Below are 12,599 nucleotides of genomic sequence, written 5' to 3'. Positions count from 1 at the left end.
CCTTTTTGCCTATTCAAACCTGACAGCCTTTCCAAATCAGTTCAAGTGTGTACTTTCAAGCATATACAAAAACGCATTCTTGTTTCTTTATTCTCTAGGTTACTATACTTGTTGATAATTTCATAACAATTTGTATATTCCAGCACATGCCATTTTGGCTTCCCTGTGTGTATACATGAAGACGCAACTATAACTGTACTGATCATAGAGTTGAGACATATTCGAGACTTACTTATTCTTTGGGTATATCCCTATGAAGTTTACATTATAATTCTCTGGTCCTCCCTCCATTTTCTTAGACTGACACAATTCAGAGTTGGAAGTGCTTATGTTGCATCTGTAATCTATTAACTAACTTATTCATTTTCTGTGCTCCAGATTCTTTGTCAGGTTCCCTGGGTATAAAGATGAATATGAGTCCATAGACCTTTAGAAGCCATAGTTTAAGAAGAAAACTACGAGTAAACAGACATTGAAATTCACTAGAATCTATAATACACTAAAGGCCTAGAGAATAAATAATCTTTCTGCGGAAGCGTAGAGGATGCCACTGAGATGAGCTGAGGAAATGTAAGGGATCAATAGGAGTCTGTCTGTTGAGCCAGGTGGAGAAGAGGAGGAAGAATTTTAGACCAATGGTCCCCAAATGTGGTTCCTAGGGTCTCCCAGTACATGTTCAAGGAGTCTAAGAGATCAAAATTATTTTCATAATAATACTAGATATTTATTTGCCTTTCCACTGTGTTGACATTTGCACCAATGGTGCAAAAGCCATTGTGGCTAAATTGCTGGTACCTTAGCACTAACCAGTACAGTGGCGCCAAGCAGTACTAGTAGTTATTGTATTTTTCACTGCCACTTAATAGCAGGGAAAAAAAAAAAGAGCCAGTTTCACTTAAGAACGTCCTTGAAGAAAAAGTAAAATAATTAATTTTATTAAATATTAAGCCTTCAATACACATCTCTTTAATATGCTGTGTGATATTATAAAATACATATAAGGAACTTTGATGCATTCTGAAGTATAGTTGCCTGAAGGATACCATGTATTTCTGTCATTATTTGAGTTTATGCTTTTTTTAAGGAATATCATTTTTTACTTAAAAGAATGAGAAACAGACTATGGTTATTCAAACCTGGGTGTATAGCAGACTAAATACAATGAGTCTGTCACTCCAAGGAAAATGACCTACATTATTTATTGCAAATAATAAAAATCAAGATTTCAAGCAAAAATTAAAATTTTCAAGACTTGTATCCACCACAGTTAGTTAGCTTGATAGCTTCCCAATACTTAAAGGTTTTTCTGATGAGATGGGTAGTGATATTACTAGTGATTTGGGGTGGGGGGGTGTTGCATGCTGAAATTGTCAGCATTTGGAGGATATGCATAACTCAGGGAACCAATATTTTCCAAATGACGTGATAAAATCATGCCTGGGTAAATGATCTATTCAGAGTATGATAGACCAATGAATTTTAATGTAATAGAATAGGAAAAGTTCATCACTATGGTTTCTGATTCCACACTGAAGCTAACCTTTAAGTAACTACCACTTGTGTTGTTGTAGTATAAAATCATATCCAGAATTATCTGAAAAGGCTATTAAAACCCTCCTTCCTTTTCCAACTTCACCTGTGTGAAGCTGGATTTTCTTCACAAACTTCAGCTAAAACAACAAAACAGATTGGACGAGGTAGATGTGAGAATCCAGCTGTCTTCTAGTAATCCAGACAGTAAACAAATTTATAAAATGATAAAATGCTGTCTTCTCATTTTAAAAAAATACAGCTATTTTTGTAGATGTTATTTATATTAATATGCAGTCAATTCATTTTTGTTTTTTAAAATATATTAATACATATCAAAACAAATTTTTTAGTTTAAATTTCTAACACAATAGCTATAGATGTAACTCACATACACAAAAATTTTGCTGGAGTCAGTCTTCAATACTTTTTAAGACTGTAAAAGTCCTCAGAACAAAAAAGATTACAAACTACTCTTTTAGACTAAAGGCGCAGAAAATTTTAATTATAAAGACATGAAAAAGCACAGGGTAGACAAGGAGTGACACATCATTTGGTATGATTAGAACATGGGTTTCATGGCATGAATGGTGTGAGATGAGGCTATCGAGTCCTAGAGAGAAGTCCAATATTGAAGGATTTGGTCTGCCAAGATAAGAAGTACTAAAGAAAAAAAGTTTCATTGAGATATAATGTACATACCATACAACTCATTCATTAAAAGTGTACAGTTCAATAATTTTGGGTATGCTACATTATATTACATTATTAATAATTACATTATTTTTTTAAATTAGGTTAAAAAAATATAAAACATAACATTTGCCATTTCAACTTTTAATTGTACAATTCAGTGACATCAATTACATTCACCATATTGTGCAGCCATCACCGTCTATTTCCAAAACTTTTAAAATCTATTTATTTATTTATTGGCTGCATTGGGTCTTCGTTGCTGCACACAGGCTTCTCTAGTTGCAGCAAGTGGGGGGCTACTCTTCATTGTGGTGCATGGGCTTCTCATTGCAGTGGCTTCTCTTGTTGCGGAGCATGGGCTCTAGGCATGCGGGCTTCAGTAGTTGTGGCTCACAGGCTCTAGACCGCAGGCTCAGTAGTTGTGGCACATGGGCTTAGTTGCTCTGCAGCATGTGGGATCTTCCCGGACCAAGGCTCAAACCCATGTCCCCTGCATTGGCAGGTGGATTCTTAACCACTGTGCCAAAGGGAAGTCCCTCCAAAACATTTTTCTCTCTTTAAACGGAAACCCTGTTTAAGCAATTACTCCCCATTCCCCCTCCCTGTATTCTCTGGTAATCTTTCATCTATTTTCTTTCTCTATGAATTTGGCTATTGTATATATTTCATATAAGTGGAATCATACAATATATGTTTTGTTGTGTGTGGCATAATTCACTCAGTATAATGTTTTGAAGGTTAATTCATACTGTAGCAGGTGTCAGAAGTTCATTCCCCTTTATGGCTGAATAATATTTTATTGTATGTATATACCACACTTTATTTACCCATTCATCTGTTTATGGACACGAGTTGTTTCTACCTCTGGTTATTGTGAAAATGGCACAGTGAATACTGAGATACTAATATTCAAGATAAGGAGTTATGATTTTTTTTTAGTAGATGAAGGGAAAACAATGGAGTGTTCTAAGGTAAGTATAAAATAGGACTTTTGTTTTATGAAGATAACTCTGGCTATGTTATGTTTGATGACATTTAAGAGATGCCATGGGAGGTTGTTGCTGAGTTACAGATCCTATTTATATCGTGGTAAATTAAACTGAAAACAATTAAATCAAAGTATATACATATTTCTGTTCAGCAGTTTGCCTTTTTGTTTGGTTGATAGTTTCCTTCACTGTACAAAAGCTTATTAATTTGATATAGTCACATTTATTTTTACTTTTGTTGCCCTTGCCTGAAGTGATAGATGCAAAAAAGATACTGCTAAGACCAATGTCAAACAGTGTACTGCCTACATTCATCAGGGATATTGGCCTATAACTTTCTTTTACTGTACTGTTTTTATCTGGTTTTTGTATCAGTAATGTTGGCTTCATAGAATGAGTTTGGAATTGTTCTTTCCTCTTCAGTTGTTTGGGATAGTTTGAGAAGGAGAGGTATTAACTCTTCTTTAGAGGTTTGGTAGAATTCACCTGTGAAGCTATCTGGTCCTACACTTTTGTTTGTTGGGAGTTTTTTGTTTATTTGCTTTTTTATTGAGTCAATTTCATTGCCAGCAATTGGTCTGCTGAGATTTTCTATTTCCTTGGAAAATTGTATAGTATATTTCTAAGAATTTATCCATTTCTTCTAGGTTGTTCAATTAGTTGGTGTACAATTTTTTGTAATAATCTTACTATCCTTTGTATTTCTGTGGTGTCAGTTGTAAGGCTAGATTGTTTGTGATTTTTCTTGGTTCTTGACGAAGGCCTGTATTGCTAAAAAATTCCCTCTTAGAACTGCTTCTGCTGGATCCTGTAAATTTTGGATTTTTTGTTTTTATTTTTGTCCAAAGGTATTTTCTCTTTATTTTCTCTTTAGTTTCTTCAATGGCCCATTGGTTGTTTAGAAGCATGTTGTTTAGCCTCCATGTTTGTTTTTTTACAGTTTTCTTCTTGTGATTTCTTGTTTCATAACACTTCGGTCAGAAAAAAATGCTTGATATGAATTCAGTCTTCTTCAGTTATTGAGACTTGTTTTGTGGCCTAACGTGATCAGTCCTGGAGAATATTCCATGTGCACTTGAAAACAATGTGTATTTTGCTGTTTGGGGTTGGAATTTTGTCTAGTTATCTATTAGGTCCATCTGATCTAATGTGTCATTTAAGTCAATGTTTCCTTATTGATTTCTTCTATCCATTGATGTAAGCGATTGTGTTAAAGTTCCCTAGCATTACTGTGTTACTGTCAATTTTTTCTTTATGTCTGTGATTTGCTTTATGTATTTAGGTGCTCTTATGTTGGGTGCATAGATATTAACAAATGTTATAGCCTCTTGTTTGATTAATCCCTTTACCATTATGTGATGCCCTCCTTTGTCCCTTGTTACAGTCTTTGTTTAAAAGTCTATTTTGTCTGATATAAATATTGCTATTCAGGCTTTTGTTTCCATTTGCATGGAATATCTTTTTCCATCCCTTCACTTTCCAGTCTGTGTGTGTCTTCAGATAGATATGAAATGAGTCTCTAGTAGGCAGCATATATATGGGTTGTGTTTCTTTATCCATTCAGAAACCCTGTCTTTTGATTAGAGCATTTTGTCTTTTTAAAGTGGTTATTGATAGCTATGTATTTATTGCCATTTTGTTAATCATTTTCTGGTTGTTTTGTAGTTATTCTGTTCTTCTCTCATTCTCCTCCTTTGTGATTTGTTGACTTTCTTTAGTGTTATGCTTATATTCCTTTCTCTTTATTTTCTTTCTCTTTATTTTTTGTGTATGTATTATAGATGTTTGGTTTGTGGTTACCATATGGTTCATATATAACAACCTACATATGTTATTTAAGTTGATGGTTGCATAAGTTTGAGCACATTCTAAAAGCACTACATTTTTACTGCCCCTGTTCACAATTTGTGTATTTTGTGTCATATTTTACATCTTTTTGTGTATTGCTTATGTAATTATTTTAGAGGTAGATAATTTTACTACTTTTGTCTTTTAACCTTCATACTAGCTCTAGAAGTGGTTGATCCACTACCTTTACTACATGTTTGCCTTTACCAGTAGGATTTTTTTCATATTTTTCTTGTTTTTAATTGTGGCTTTTTCTTTTCTATTTAATGATGCCCCTTTAACATTTCTTATAAGGCCAGTTGAGTGGTGATAAACTCCTTCAGTTTTTGCTTGCCTCTCTCCTTTCTTTAGTTCTGAATGATAACCTCACCAGACAGAGTATTCTTGATTGTAAGTTTTTTCTTCCAGCACTTTGAATATATCAAGCCAGTTCCTTCTGGTCTGTGAGGTTTCTGCTGCAAAGTCACTGGATAGTCTTTGTGGGTTTCCTTGTGTGTAACTTATTTTTCTCTTGCTGATTTTAAGATTCTCTAACTTTTGACATTTTAATTATAACATGTCTTGGTGTGGGTCTCTTTGGGTTCATCTTGTTTGTCACTCTCTGTGCTTCCTGGACTTGGATGTCTCTTTCCTTTACCATGTTAGAGAAGTTTTCAGTCATTATTTCTTCAAAAAATTTTTCTATTCCTTTCTGTTTATCCTTCTTGAATCCCTATACTGCAAATCTTAGTTTGCATTGTATTGTTCCAGAGGTCTCTTAAACTATACTCATTTTTAAATTATTTGTTCTTCTTGCTCTTCCAGTTGGGTGATTGATTGATTGATTTCCACTAATCTGTCTTCCAGATTGCTGATCCTTCCCCCTATTATATTTTTTTATTTTGGTTATTGTATCCTTTGGTTCCGAGTGGTTCTTTTTTTAATATTTTCTCTTTGTGGAAGGGCTTGCTGAGTTCATTCACTTGTTTCCCAAGTTTGGTAAGCATATTTCAGCTTTTTATCACATAAATTGCTTATCTAGCTATGTTTCATTTAGCTTTTCTGAGGTTTTGGTTTGTTTTTTTTATTTGAAATGTATTCCTTTGTCTCCTCAGTGTGCCTAAGTCTGTGTTTGTTTAGGTACTTAGAATAATCAGCTATGTCTCCTAGTCTTGAAAGAGTGGCCTTATGTAGAAAGTGTCCTGTTTGGCCCAGAGGCACAATCCCCTGTGGTCACCAGAGTCAGGTGGTCCAGGGCAGTGTGTACTTTCCTGTGGGTGGTTGGGCTGTGACTGCTGCAGGTGCACTGGGGGTGGGGTTAGCCCCCAGGCCAACTGGCTATAACCTCTAACTGTTGTGGGCACCCTGATTGATAGGTGGAGCTGACTCCCCAAAGTGGTCGCTGCTTTGGAAGGATGCAGTTACCAGCTGAGGACACCCACAATGTGGGATGGCCCCTCAGTGCATGAGCTGCTTTGAAGGGACACCATTGTCATCCAAGGCAGCTTGCCAGGTTGGGCAGAGAAAGAGCCACTTTGGATGAACTGGCCAAAGTAGGTGAGTTGGGCAGGTCCTTGGGAACACTGGGACAGGGTGCCCAGTGTTAGCTGGGTTGATTGATGGATAATGACAGAAATGGTGCCTCCCAGCACTAGGTCAGCTAGGTAGAAGGAGAGTTTAAAAAGATGTTGCCTTTCAGCACTTCTGTGCCTGGAGAAAGTTCCAACAGATTCCTGCCACTCTGGCACATGCCCTAAAATCAGTCAATGAATCTCATGACCCAGGTGCTTTTCAACTTACTGCCTCTGCACTGGAACTTGGAGTGAGTGAGTTTGTGCACGAGCTCTTCAAAAGCAGAGTCTTGTTTTCCACAACCCTCCAGCTCTCTTGAACATAGTCCTCACTGATTTTCAAAGATGGAGCTCTTCTTTCTAGTGCAAGTCCCCTGGGATGGGGAGCCCAATGTGATGCTTTGAACCCTTGCTCCTCAGGGAGCATCTCTGCAGCTGTGATATTCCTCCTGCCTGTGTGCCACTATACTAGTTGTGTGGGTTCTGATTAGAACACCACTCTGCTCCTCCTTCTTGTCTTGATGTAACCTTTTCTTTATAGGCATAGTTGTAGAAAATCTATTCTGCTAGTGTTCAGGTTGTTCTCAGAAATGGTTGTTCCACATCTAGTTGTAGTGTTGGTGTTTCTGTGGGAGGAGATGAACTCAGGCTCTTTGACATCTTAATTCAGAACTCCTTTGATATTCTATTTTGATAAATCTGGAAAAACATTTCATTCTGATACATGTTTTATCAGTTAGTTACCAAAACAGTATATTCACTGACATGTGATTAGTATTTAAAGATAGAAGAGAGTTCTAAATACTTTTACAAATCAGATTTAGGTTTAGATCCTTTATATATCTGAATATGGGGAAAGGAGAGGATGAAGGCTCTCTCCTTTATCTTTCAATACATGTAGAATGAATTTTTTGCTCTGAGGTATAAAAGATGAGATGAAGAGCCACTAAATACACTTAAATGTGTATTGCATGTTTACAATGTGCCATAGATTATTAGGTAGTGGCAAATAAAGATGAAAGGGCTATTTTTTTAACCTCTGGGAATGCAAAGTATGGCAAAGGGAAAATGCCATGTTTCACTTTTCATACGTGAAGAGTCAAGACTGTTGGTCAACATGATATTAACAATTAAAGCACCGAGGTTATCTCTGGCTTTTAAAACATAGCATGATTGATAAGATTTTCCTTGAATAATAAACAGAACAGAAATACAATGCAGTTAGAATGACTGAAACATCAGACTTCTAAGCCCTAGAATATGGATCCTACAGAGGAACAGGAGCAAGTTTAAAGCCTGCTTGAACCAGGGACTGGGGTGAGGCTGCCACATAGGAAAATAAGGCTGAATTAAAGCTGTGCCATCTCCTTCATATACCAATGTCCTATGTGACGTTTTAGCCGTAGAGGCTTAGAGAATAGAGAAACAATCCTGTGACCAACACTAACATCAGTCTTTGATGGCTTTTCAAGTTCTCATAGGCCCTGTGGAGCAAAAATCCAAGTGAATTATGAAAGACAGGGCTGCAGCTTAAGGCCCAGGGGCCAAGTGAAGGCAACTGAACCAACAAACTACAGGGAATGAGTGCTGGAAGAGAGGTTAAAAAATTACTTAAGGAGAGTCTGCAAATTCAAATTCCACAATAGATGGATTTTAAAGAAATACATCTAAAAAAAGAAAAGTGCACCAACTAGCAGATGAGTGAAAACAAATAATAGAACAATTAGAAGGAGACTTTTATAACTTTTGGGGGAGTTCATCAGAGCGGAAAAGGAATACATGTATATAAGAAGTACAAGAAATGGTGAAACCAAAGAGGCTAAAATTATATAAGAAAAGATAATTGAAAACAACTAAAAATCTTAGAACTGAAAAATATGGTCAGTATAATAAAAATTAAAAAGAAATCCCAATTGATAAAGTTTATGTTGGACTAGTCAAAGTGAGAATGAACCAATGGTATGATAATTAGTGAGGAATTAATATGTAAATTACAGAAAAAAATGAGAGCAGTTGTGAAACTTGGAAGGTAAGTTGGTAGGTTCAACATGATTATAGCTAGTAGAGGTCAACAAATGATGAAGAAGAGGGGGAAGGAAAGAAAAATATCATCCAAGAAACGAAATAAATGGGTCCTTAGATTGAAAATGAATTCTGAGTACTGAAAAGGATCATAAAATTAAGTCAGCCATCAAAGTAAAATTTCAGAGAATCATAAAAAAAGGGAATACCTTAAAATGCTACCAGAAGGAATAGAGAGATTATCTACAGAGGAATAACAATTGAATTTAAGCAGGCGTCTCACCAGCAGCATTAGAAATATGTTCACACTCCTAAGGAAATATATAATCCTATAACTGACTAAACTCTTATTCAAAATGAGGGGAAATAAAGATTGTTCCCGACATACAAAATCAGTAACAGTACATCAACATATTCTCACTAAAAAACAAACAAAAAAACCTTAAAATAATGGCTTCAAACTTGACCATAATACACATTAAGTAGTAAAATTTGTGTTTTACATTATGACTTGGTATATATGTTTCAGTTTTACAGATTAATATCTGTATTCCATAGGATTCATTCTGATGTTTTGTTTTAGCCAATCAGAGCAGTTTATAATTTAAAAAAACAACATGGCTTAAAATAAGGTCAAATGGTTTCCTTACATTCAATAAGCAGTTAAAACATGTAATTAAGCAAAACTTCTCAAACTGGAAATAAAAACAAAGGACGCACAAGATTGTTGTAATAGAGAAAATTATAAAATATTGGAGAAAATGTAATTTTCATGATGGGAAAATTTGATTTCCATAACTATGGAAATTTGCCCCAAATTATCTGTAAGTTTAATGCAATTCAAAATGCCCAAGTAACTTTTTTCATGCAGCTTCATATGCTGATCCTAAAATGTACATGGAACAGCAAAATTCCAACAACTCCTAAGGCAATTTTGAAAAAATATAAATTTGTAGTCTCTCCTTGACAAGAATTTCACTTATTATAAAGTTATAATAATGAAAACAATGTGATATTATTAAAAGAATAGTTAAATGGAACAGAAAAGAGGGCTTAAAGCAGATCCACACATACATGTCTTGTAAATGTTTTTGTTACCAAGTTGATATTACAAATCAGTTGAAAAATAATGAACTGCATTTAATAAATTTTGCTAGTACAATTTGCATGCAAGAAATAAGTCAAATTCTATCTCTAGCTTATACTGTACTCAAAAATAAGTTTCACTTGAGAAAGATGGTGAAGTAAAAGGACCGTGAGTTCACCTCCTCTCACAAACACTCCAAAATCACAACTAACAGACTGGAATCTATGAAAAAAAAAAAAAAGATATTCCTCATCCAAAGACATGAAGAAGAAACCACGGTAGGAGGGGCACACTCACAATATACTCAAATCCCATACTGCCCAGATTAGCAACCCACAAACTGGAGATTGATTATATTGCAGAAGCTCTCCCACAGAAGTGAAAGCTCTGAGCCCCACACCAGTTGCCCCAGCCTAGGGGTCCAGCATTGGGAGGAGGAGTCCACAGAGCATTTGGCTTTGAAGGCTAGCAGGGCTTGATTGCAGGAGCTCCACAGGACTGGGGGAAACAGAGACTCCACTCTTGGAGGGTGCACATAGGTCTCGCAGGCACTGGGACCCTGGGCAGAAGCAGTGACTCCAGAAGAATGTGGGCCAGACCTACCTGCTGTCTTAGAGTGTCCCTGGGGAGGTGGCAGATGGCTGTAGCTCTCTCTGGGATCATAAAAGCTGGTGGCAGACATAGCAGAGACCTACGTGCAGTCTGGCTTCAGGCAGACATTTTGGGTCTTTGGCCCCAAGACCTGGCCCCACACAACAGCCTGTAAGATCCAGCACTGGGACGCCTCAGGCCAAACAACCAACAGGGTGGGAACACAGCCCCAACCATCAGAAGACAGGCTGCCTAAAAACTTCCTGAGCCCACAACCACCTTTAGACACACCACTTGACATATCCCTGCCCACCAGAGGCACAACACCTAGCTCCAAACACTAGTGTGCAGCCACCAGACCCTCCCACCAGGAAGCCTGAACAAGCCTTTAGACCAGCCGCACTCACCAGGGGAAAGACACCAGAAGCTAGAAAACCACCATACTGCAGCCTGCCAAACTGAGTCCATAAACACAAGTCAGAACCTGTTCTGGGAACAGCGTGGTCTTTGGCCGTTGAGTGATGAAGTGGAGTGTAATGCTGGGACACATAAGACATCCCCTACGGAGGGCCACTTCTCCAAGATTGAGAAATGTAACTAAACTACCACATACATGAAAATATAAATAGAAATGTGAACAAAATGAGATGACAAAGGAATATGCTGCAGATGAAAGAACAAGGTAAAACACAAGAACAACTAAGTGAAGTGGAGATAGGCAATCTACCTAAGAGTTCAAAATAATTATTGTAAAGGTGATCCAAGAACTCAGGAAAAGAATGAATGCACAGAGAGAGAAGTTATAAAAAGATTTTAGCAAAGAGTCAGAAAATATAAAGAGCAACCAAACAGAGTTGAAGAATACAAGAACTGAAATTTAAAATATAGTAAAACGAATCAATAGCAGACTAAATGAGTCAGAAGAACGAATCAGTGGGCTAAAGACAATGGTGGAAATCACTGCCATGGAATGGAATAAAGAAAAAGAATGAAAAAAATAAGGGCAGTTTAAGAGACCTCTGGGACAATATCAAATGCACTAACTTTTGCATTATAGGGGTCCTAAAAGGAGAAGAGAGAGAGAGAAAGAGCCTGAGAATATTTGAAGAAATAATAGCTGAAAACTTCCCTAACATGTGAAATGAAACAATCACCCAAGTCCAGGAAAAGCACAGAGTCCCATACAGGATAAACCCAAGCAGGAACATGCCAAGAAACACATTAATCAAATTGACAAAAAGACAAAGAGAAAATATTAAAAGCAACAAGGGAAAAGCAAAAAATAACATACAAGGGAATTCACATAAGGTTATCAGCTAATTTTTCAGCTGAAATTCTGCAGGCCACAGGGGAGTGGCACCATATATTTAAAGTGATGAAAGGGAATAACCTACAACCAAGAACACTCTATCCAGCAGCAAGGCTCTCATTCAGATTCAGTGGATAAATCAAAAGCTTTAGGGCTTCCCTGGTGGTGCAGTGGTTGAGAGTCCACCTGCCGGGGACACGGGTTCGTGCCCCGGTCCGGGAGAATCCCACATGCCGCGGAGAAGCTAGGCCCGTGAGCCATGGCTGCTGAGCCTGCACATCTGGAGCCTGTGCTCCACAACGGGAGAGCCCACAACAGTGAGAGGCCCGTGTACTGCAAAAAAAAAAAAAAAAAAAAAAAAGCTTTACAGATAAGCAAAAACTAAAAGAGGTCATCACCACCAAACCAGCTTTATAACAACTGCTAAAAGAACTTCTCTAAGCAGAAAAGAAAACGCTGGAAGTAGAAACAAAACAATTAATGGGAAAGCTTACCAGTAAAGGCAAACATATAGTAAAGGTAGAAAATCATCTACATACAAATATGATATCAAAACCAGTAATCATAAGAGGAGGAGAGTATGAATGCAGGATATTTGAAATGCATTTGAAATTAAGAGATCTGCAATTTAAAACAGTCATGTATACGTGTAGACCTCTATACCAAAACCTCATGGTAACTGTAAACAAAATATCTATAACAGATGTACACACTAAAATTAAAAGGAATCCAAACACAACACTAAAGAAGATAGTCATCAAATCACAACAGAACAAAAGAGAAAAGCAAGAAAAAAAGATCTACAAAAACAAATCTAAAACAATTAACAAAATGGCAATAAGAACATATACAATAATTACCTTAAATGTAAAAGGATTAAATGCTTCAACCAAAAGACATAGACTGATGGAATGAATACACAAATAAGACCCATATATATGCTGTCTACAAGAGACCCACGTCAGATCTAGAGACAC

At 36.8% G+C, this 12,599-nt stretch overlaps 1 protein-coding gene across 1 annotated transcript in view; it reads left to right on the top strand.

The window, feature by feature from the left end:
• The window catches only part of LRP1B (LDL receptor related protein 1B), a 1,933,320-nt gene that overhangs the window by 1,415,510 nt on the left and 505,211 nt on the right, over window positions 1–12,599 (top strand). The window lies entirely within an intron of this gene.

Source organism: Physeter macrocephalus, chromosome 2 (genome assembly GCF_002837175.3).
Source record: "Physeter macrocephalus isolate SW-GA chromosome 2, ASM283717v5, whole genome shotgun sequence".
Taxonomy (NCBI): domain Eukaryota; kingdom Metazoa; phylum Chordata; class Mammalia; order Artiodactyla; family Physeteridae; genus Physeter; species Physeter macrocephalus.
The sequence above is the reverse complement of the archived record's forward strand: the minus strand, read 5'-3'. Positions and strand labels throughout refer to the sequence as shown.